This window comes from Camelus dromedarius, chromosome 5 (assembly GCF_036321535.1).
Source record: "Camelus dromedarius isolate mCamDro1 chromosome 5, mCamDro1.pat, whole genome shotgun sequence".
Classification (NCBI taxonomy): Eukaryota; Metazoa; Chordata; class Mammalia; order Artiodactyla; family Camelidae; genus Camelus; species Camelus dromedarius.
In genome coordinates, this window is record NC_087440.1 from 44,158,451 (window position 1) to 44,167,564 (window position 9,114).

Consider the following 9,114-nt stretch of genomic DNA (forward strand, 5'->3'; position numbering starts at 1 on the left):
TACTAAATACTTGTTGTATATATAAATGAATGATTGAATCAATTAATAAATGAAGATGTCACTGCTCTCACAGAGGTTACTATTTAGAAAAATATGAATATAAATAAAGATGAGAAGACTATTAAAAACAATTTAGGTCATAAATGGTAAGTAAAAAAAAGAAATGCTAGAATATATTCAATCAATCAATGTTGAACTATTTTGGAATAAATAACTAAGGGAGACTAGAGCTTTTCCTCTCTGGTGTACTAAAAAACAGAAGTTGTCATCAATTCATTACAACTGAGTTCCATAAAAGAAATGGTACCAGACAAATATCATACTTCATAGTGAAATGGCATATATATTTTCAATATTTTTAATTTTTTGGATTAAAATAAATTTTATTTTGTCATTAAATTGAATTAATGCATGTGAACCTTTCATTTAAAAAAATTTCACATCAGATTAGATATCTAAATATTCAGGCATCTAAATAATTAAAAACATACTTGCCTACTGTTCAGTAGGCTAAAGGGAAATTAGGTTTAAGTTTTTAGTGCTTTAGATTGCCTATCTACCTTCCATTAGTGATACCTGACTATGAAAATTTATATGCTTTATTAACAGATTTCCCTCAGAATCAAATTTTGCAATGGTCTTCTGGTCTTTACTTGGTTTTGGATGATTTCCAGAGTAACTACTGGAAAAGTGGTTTTAGACTCTATAGTGCCGATGCACACATCAGCAATGTTCTCTTCCCATGTATTTCATATGATAAAGGCAACCAGACAGACAATTAGTTTCTAATAAGTAGAGATCTGTTTGACATCTGTTCTGGCTGCCTTTTTTTTTTTTCCCCCTTGTTTTGCTTGTTTGGATTCAGTTAGAAGCTACAGAGTTAGAAACTCTCTAAGCAAATGCATTTCTAATAAGCCGGAACCTCTTGCTTCACTGAATAGAGCAAACTGTCTTATTATAGTTTACAGTTTTTTGAATTTTGGTGAAGGGCAGTAGATTGTATACTTGGTTTAACTCTTTTCTTATAGTTAATAATACTGTTTTTAAAGGGTTACAGTTACAAATGCAATTTGTAAAATGACAGTCCTCAGTTCTCAGCTTTCAAAGAAAATATTCACTTTTATACTGTTTATGGTAAGATGAAAACTTACTTTCAAATTTAAATTTTACATTACATGTTTTTCTAAGTTTTGATATGTATGTAAGTTATTCATAGAAGGTGATAGTTATAGAGATATAACATCATATCAAAATTTACTTGGAAATCTTGTACTTGATGACAGTTCCAGGCATGGGACTACTGAATTTCAGAAACATTACCCTTTTTTTAATCAATGGTGAGTATGTGAGAATGTGGTGGCCAAAATTCCTCCAATTTTTGACAAAACCAAAACACCAAAAACAAAACAATTGTGTTAAATATTTCTGTAAGAAGAAAAGGGGGTTCTTGATGATGCCTTTTTAAAACTATTTTAAGGTTTTGGGAGAAGTTGTATATTTTTAAAAAGCTTTCAGCCAGAACTAAAGAAATGTTTGTGTATGCATCTCATCATCTCCTAACAAGTGTGCTGTTTCCCCTTTACTGTGCCAGGCTTTACAAGTCTAATACAGTGAGTTTGACAATGTGGCCAGATTTTTTCTTTGTTTCTTACTGAGGCTTCATAGGCTTTACCACTACCTGAATCTACCTGTATTTTCTGGTGATAAGAGGAGATTTAAGTTTTATTTTTCTTTAGAATAGTAGTAGGTAAAGAAGAGCATTTCTCAAGGTATATTGATAATTTTAACAATAAGCATTTGAATATGTCTCTGTCATGGATTCTAAACACATAATACACTCAAAATAAAAAGGCTATTGTCTGATTCATGTAATTAATGCCCACCTGCAGTGATAGCTGGGTTAAGACACTCTGACGAGCTTCCTAAGACTGCTGAGCTCACAGAATTTTAGAATCTCTACTTAGGACATATCTAAGGTAATTCAGGAAGGAATAATTGGTAGAGAAACTGCATGATGAGTTCAAGACCTTTATTATTTATCCATACCAGGTATTTGCCCAAAGAGGATAGTTTTGGGACATTTTAATGTTGTGTAAGAATATAGGTGTTATTTTGTTTTGGAGAATCTTCAAGTAACCATTGTGTCCAAATGAGAATGCTCATAATTAGCTTTGATTCCTCCTTTCTCATCAGTTATAACCAATAATCCTATTAGTTTTACTTCTATTTTATCTTTACTTAAACTCCCTTTATTTCCAGTATCTTTGTTTTTATCTCAAGCCTGCCACATAGTCTTGCAGAGATTATTTTCCGAGTCGTTTCCTATCACTTCCCTTTTTCAAATATGCAATATGTCTATTTCATGCTTTGCTACTAGAATAATCAAAAAATAAATTACCATGTAACCGTCATACTCAAAGATTTGGGGAGATTTATGGTAATATTCCAGATCATGGTTTTGGAGGAGAAATTTAATAAATTTAATCCTAATTTTGTGGATATTTAAACTCCTTAAGCTGGAAACTTCTGCATTCAACTCCAACATGTAAAGAGCTTATTACAAGAAAAAAGCTGAATTAGACGAAAGTTAACTACTTTTCTTGGACCTATCACAAAACTGAGATCACAAGGCAAACCAACACCAGGAAATACGGAGAGACGGGCAAATCTATAGGTTCACAGCTGAGACACACTTTCCTGGATGGAGCAGAAGCCACTGAAGAAATAAAGTGATGTTGATCCTTTAACAGAAATTGAGACAAATTGCTGGAGACGAGTGAGGATTATTAGTATGAGAGTAAGAAACAATTTGGTACCACAGCCTTAGGAGATCTTTACTTTTGTGTGTTTTAACTCCAGGAACCCTACCAGGTTCTTACTGTGAAGATCTGATTAAGATCCCCTAGTGATGCTGGCAGGGGGCGAAAAGTAAGCAAGTGAGAAATGCCTAGAGCATTCTCCATAACAAAGGCTTGCTGTAAGGGTGAAAGCAGCTTTCCTTCTTCCACACCTTACCACTGTATCAGCAGGGCTCCAGGAGAATAACTTTGCATTACAGCTGAAAGAAATGACACAAATGAAGAAAGAATCAATGAACTTGAAGATAGATCCATATGAAGTCACCAAACTGAAATGCAAAGAAAAAAAAAATGAAAACAAAACATTCAGGTCAATTTAAAACAGCATCCTGAAAAAAGCCAGAGGAAAAAGATATCTATGAAGATACAAGTTTAAGAATTACAGCAAATTTCTCAACATAAACCGTATGAGCAAGAAGAGAGAGGAGTAAAATATTTAAAATTTTGAAAGGAAAAAACCCACCAATCTAGGGGTCTAATCTACTGACATTCATTATTCTTCAAAACTGCAGGAGATTAAAGACTTTCTGAGACAAAACAACAGGGTGTTTATTATCACTGGACCTGCCCTGCAAGAAATGTTAGTTATTCAAGGAGAAGATGACAGAGATGAGAAAAATTTAATTTTCTAAATATACTAGAAAATAGATTCTCAGGGTGGAAAAACAACAACAACAAATATGTTGTGTACAAGAAACTCACTTTAAATATAAAGACTCAGGCTCAAAGCAAAGGGAAAGGGGTGATATATTACCATAAAACAGCTGGAGTAGCTATGTTCCTTGCAGAAAAAATAGACTTTAGAAGTGTATCAAGGATAAAGAGTATTTCATAATGATAAGAGTTAATTCTCCAAGATGTAACAAGTCTTTAAGGGTGTGCACCAAAACTCAAGCCTGTCCCTCATATGTAAAGCAGGAAACACCCATTAGAGGATTTTGTAATATCAGAAAATATGTAAAGTGACCATTCGATGGTCAACGTATCTTACTGTTTCTTAGTAAGGTATACTTGCCATTGATGATCTGTCTCCACTTTTATTTCCACTGTTATTAACTGCTCTCCCAAACCTGCTTCCTGCAGCCATGCTGATTGTCAGTGGTTTCATGAATAAACTGCTCCTCTTGCTCAGCTATTTACTTTTCCCATGTACAGGTGTCCTTCAGTACCACAGGGGACTGATTGTACCAAAGTCTACGGGTACTCAAGTCCTTTATATGAAATGGCCATAGTGCAATGACTACACTGTCAGTTAGCTATCAGTGTGTCACCAATGGATATAGAGATCTAATTGTACATTTATTGAAAAAATTCATGTGTAAGTGGACCTGCACAGTTCAAACCCATACTGTTCAAGGGCCAACTGTAATTTCTTCTGAGTGGAAAGTTCCTCCCTGTCACCAAACTCAGACTGTTCACCTTATAGAATCTTCACAAACTTGTAACAAATTGATACCGTATTAATTGCTATGTTCTCACTGTTTTCATATAAATTGTAAACTGTAATAGAATTTATTTCATTGAATTATGTATCATATCTTTTCCTCCCCTTGTAATAGGAAATCCTGCTATAAAGGGACTGCACAGTATTTCATTTTTACCCTCTGTACTTACCAAAACAACTTGCACAGGGCAGTGCTTAATAATGAAGGGTCACCAGATTACTCATCATTCTCAGAATAAGGTATTTACATTTTTTTTGTACCTTTGCATGGGTTATTTTTCTCTAATTTGGATCTGTTTCCTCTCTATGGCTGATAAACTTAGTCATAATTCATGATCTTGCTCAACTATAACATTCTTATAATTTCTTTGTATGTTTTATAATTTTAGCTTCCATGTTTAGGTTTTTGATCCATCTCAGATCAATTTTTTTGTGCCTCATGTGTGAAGGGGCAGAGATTTATTTTCTCCCCTATTCTTTATTCCATTGCTTAAATACACCATTTGCTGAAAAGGTTTTTCTTTTCCTGTTGAATTACTTTGTTGCCTGTCAAAAATCTTTTGATTGTAATTATATAGAGCTATTTCTGGAATCTCTTTTGTTCCACTGATCTATTTGTCTATTTTATGCCAACACCACAGATGTGGTTAGCGTAGCTTTATAGTAAATCTTCTGCAAGTCATAAATTCTCTGATTTTATTTTCCTTTTTCAGTAACATTTGACTTTTCTATCAAGGTCCTTTGCATTTCCATATAAATTTCAGCATTAGTTTGCCAGTAATCACAGAAAAGCCTGTTAGAATACAACTATAATCAATATTCTATCTTTGATTAATTTGAAGAAAACTAGTATCTTTACAATTTTTATTGAGGTCCTCTCAAATTTCTTTCAAAGGTCTGTAGTTTTCAGAGTAGAGGTCTTGCTGAGCTTTCATTACATAATATCCTGAGGTGTTTTACTTTTTATATTGTAAATGACATGGATTTTTAAATTTCATTTTCCAATTGCTTGCTGCCGTTTTATAGAATATAATTGATTTTTATATTGATCTTGAATCCCAAGACCTTGCTGAATTCACCTATTATATCTAGTATGTTTTATTACCTATGGAAAAGTTTTACTTTTCTTTCTCCCTCCTTCTCTCCCTACCCTCTCCCTCCCTTTTTCCCTCAGTGCCCTTGCTAATAAGACCTCTAGTACAAAACACAGAATTGAATAAAAATGGTGAAAAAATACAGAGCCTTTCCTTCTCCCCAAATCTTAGTGGTGGTAAGGCACGTCTGATATTTTATCAACAAATTTATGTCAGCTGGAAGTTTTTCAGATTTTTTTTTGATTCAGGGCATTTTCTTCTATTTCTAGATCCTGAGTTTTATTTTTTTTATTTTTTTTTTTTTTTAACTCAATGAATGTTAGATTTTATCTAATACTTTTTTTGGCCTCTGTTAAGATAACCATATGACTTACCTCCTTTATTCTTTTTAATGTAATGGATTACATTCATTGATTTCTAAATGTTAATATAACCTTGAATTCCTTGAGTAAATTCTACTTAGCCATTTTAGATTTTCTAATTACAGATATTTTACATTGCCTGATATTTTCACACAGATAACTGTCATTCTGATTGGTTGTTTTTACATATTTTTTTCCTAATTCTGTTAGTGTAATCTCTATCAATCTGTCTTTAAATTCACTGATCATTTCTTGTGCAATGAGTTAATTCTACTGTTTGAGTATTAGGCCCATTTTGTATGGCAAATTCTATAATTATATACTTCAGTAGTTTTCTCTGCTGAGATCTCCTGTTAATTCATACTTTGTTCCTATACATCTTTAAAATAACTATCAAGTTCATATTTACCAGTGACAATATCTAGCTCATTTGTGAGCTTTTCTCTTGGTTGTAGGGTCCAATTTTTGCTTCTTCATATCATTCTTTTACTGCAAGTCAGCCACTTTATGTAGAAGAGCCTTGGATATTGGGAAACATTATTGTTTTGTTTTCTTAGAGAATGCAAGTTCTTATGTGTGTGTTTGGTAGCTAAAATGAAAGTGATCATTAAAATTTTACAAACTGTTTAATAACTTAAGATATAAGGACAACTTGGTTTTATAGCACTATGTAAGCGGCCATTCCTGAATAACATGAGTTTAGAGATATTTGGTTTTATAATGTCATCTTCTCTATTTTAGAAACAAAGAAGTACAAGAAACAGGAATGCAAGCTCTACATTTGATTGGAATAAAGACATCTGTGTCCTTAACAATCAGATATCCGGAAGGGCTGCCACAGGGGTAGGAAGAATGTTGAATAGGGCTTTTATGCCTACAATTCTTGGATTGCTGACTGAGCAAAGTTCTTACTCTGAGGAGAGAAACAACAATCTTTGTTTTGTGAAATGGGCATGGGTTTCACAGGCAGGGGCTTCATTTCTGCCCCCCTCCCCTCGCCACAGAATAACAGGGAAGGCGAAAATAAGTGCGTTGAAAATGTGGCATGGCAAGAGCTCTTATTTGCAGCACTGTAGCAGGAGACCTCTTTTTAATAGGAAAAAGTTAAAAAAAAAACCCAAAACATGGACATGAAGACAATGTATGTCCTAACCCAGGGCGAATTCTTGCTACTTTGTAAACTTGTTCTAGTGTCTATCTAATAAGAACCTCAGATATATTGATGGAGAGATATTTCTTTTCATTTGAAGACAAGTAATAAAAGCCATCAGTGCAAATATACTACTTGGAAAAAGGAGAAAAGGGCAAGAATGAAACATATAACAAAATGAATGATGGGTAAAGAAAACTCACCCAAAAGACTTGTCAATGATCTGATAAACTGATTTAAAACACCAGCATGAATGAGCACAAGTTAATAAAACAAGCATGAACTCACGGCTGAGAAATAAAAGCTCAAGGGCATAGGGTGAGACCACAGATGCAGAAGCAGCATGAGACACAGAAGCCGGGGAGCACGGAGAAGGAAGATAAAGTAATCACAGAAGCAAAGTTACCACTGGCAATCGCATGTATGAATATAAATATTTGTGGGAAATATAATAAAAGTCATGAAGGACAGGATTTTTCTTAAAAAGTGAGTAAAAAGAAATAAAAATGAATAAGTAATTTTAAGGATCAGAAATAAACCAATGTCTGTGGAACAGAGGATCCTACATTAACCATAATTAGTGTCCCTGAAGAAGAAAGCAAAAATTAGAAGAGGAAATAAACATTTAATAACATATTTCCAGGGGAATTTCCACAAATAAAAGAAGACTTGAATTTACAGCTTGAAATGATTTCCTGTGTCCCAGGGAAAAATTCACATGTAATGATTAACTATGAGACAAAGCCTGATGATTATTTTTTTCAAATATAAAATACAATTCCTTTTGTATCTGGGCAAAGTGATCAAGATACCAATAGGGAAATGGGAGGTACAAACTACTGAGTGTAAGATTGGCTTGAGGATGTACTGTACAACTTGGGGAATATGGCCAACATTTTGTAATAATTGTAACTGGTAAGTAATCTTTAAAAGTTGTATAAAGAATTTAAAAATAACATGGTTAGTGGATCTTATAAAACACATTCCACACAGGATGTGGAATGATGCCCCTATATTACTCAGCAAAAACATGACCTAAAATTCTGATGCACAGCCAAATCATTATTTAACTCTAGGAGATATATGTATGTAATTTTCACATGTGCAAGAATTAAATGATGGTTGTTTCCACAGACACTACTTGAAGAAACTTCCTCAGCCAAAGGAGAGAAAAATGAATAAATAATAAGGAAAGGACTGGTGCTCAACCTTTAACCCATTTCCTGAAAGGGTAGAGATGGAAACAAATGTGAGTTACTCCACAAAATTGGAAATAAAGTTATATATTGTATATAGATGATTAGATTGCTTCCTCGGAAATTCGGAGAAATCAAAAAAACTATGGGAGAATTTGGGTAGTTACCAAATTACAAAATTAATAAATGTCAACAGTCTTTCTCTATAAAAAGTATTTTAAATAATGGAACACATGGATATATTTGCAAGCACAAAGGAAATGATGAAGTAGCTAGGAATAAAATGACATAAAAATGTGTAAGATGTGTATGAAGAAAACCTAAATTACTACTCACAAAGAATTAGTAGATAGGCATATACCTGTTAAGGATAGAGAGATTCAATAGTATGATATAGATGTTCCTACATTAGTCCATGAAAGATAGAAATAGAAAGTGAACTTTTTTTTAAAAAAAGAAAGGCTCATAATATTTGAATGGCAAAACAAGCAATATTCTATAAAGAAAAACAAAAAACAAAACAAGTACTCCCAAATAAGAGCAGATATTATCAATCTAAAGAAATGAAAAGCATATGGTACTTATAAGACAGGTTCATCAAAGGAAAATAATAGGGGGGTCTGTAAATAGATCAAAGCCACACAGGAATTCACTTTATTATAAAGTCAGCCATGTCTATTATTCTGAAAAAAAGTATTATTCAATAAATGATGTGGCTATCACCAATTTAATGCTTATATCATCCTTTATGCAATGAAGAATTTCCAGAAAAATCCAAAACCCTAAAATGTCTAGGTCATATGATGAAGGATTTTCTCCCATAATTTGAGTAAAATACAGAATTTTAAAATTACTGATATATTTAAATGTTTATTATGTAAAAAGAAAAAAAAACTCTGCATGTCAAAATTCTACTTATATTCAAAGATGGCACAGTGGTAGGACCATGAGCTCATGACTACAACAAAACCACAACCGAATGCTAAACAACCATCAAAAACAAAAAAGAC

General features: G+C 33.0%; 1 long non-coding RNA gene across 1 annotated transcript in view; it reads left to right on the top strand.

Annotated features, from left to right (window-relative positions):
• Positions 1-8,828, top strand: part of LOC116153525 (uncharacterized) — a 349,799-nt gene extending 340,971 nt beyond the window's left edge. The window contains exons 3-4 of the long non-coding RNA XR_010380941.1: positions 4,418-4,542; positions 6,500-8,828. This is a non-coding gene — a long non-coding RNA (uncharacterized LOC116153525). The remainder of the gene's footprint in view (positions 1-4,417; positions 4,543-6,499) is intronic.
• Positions 8,829-9,114: the final 286 nt, after the last annotated feature.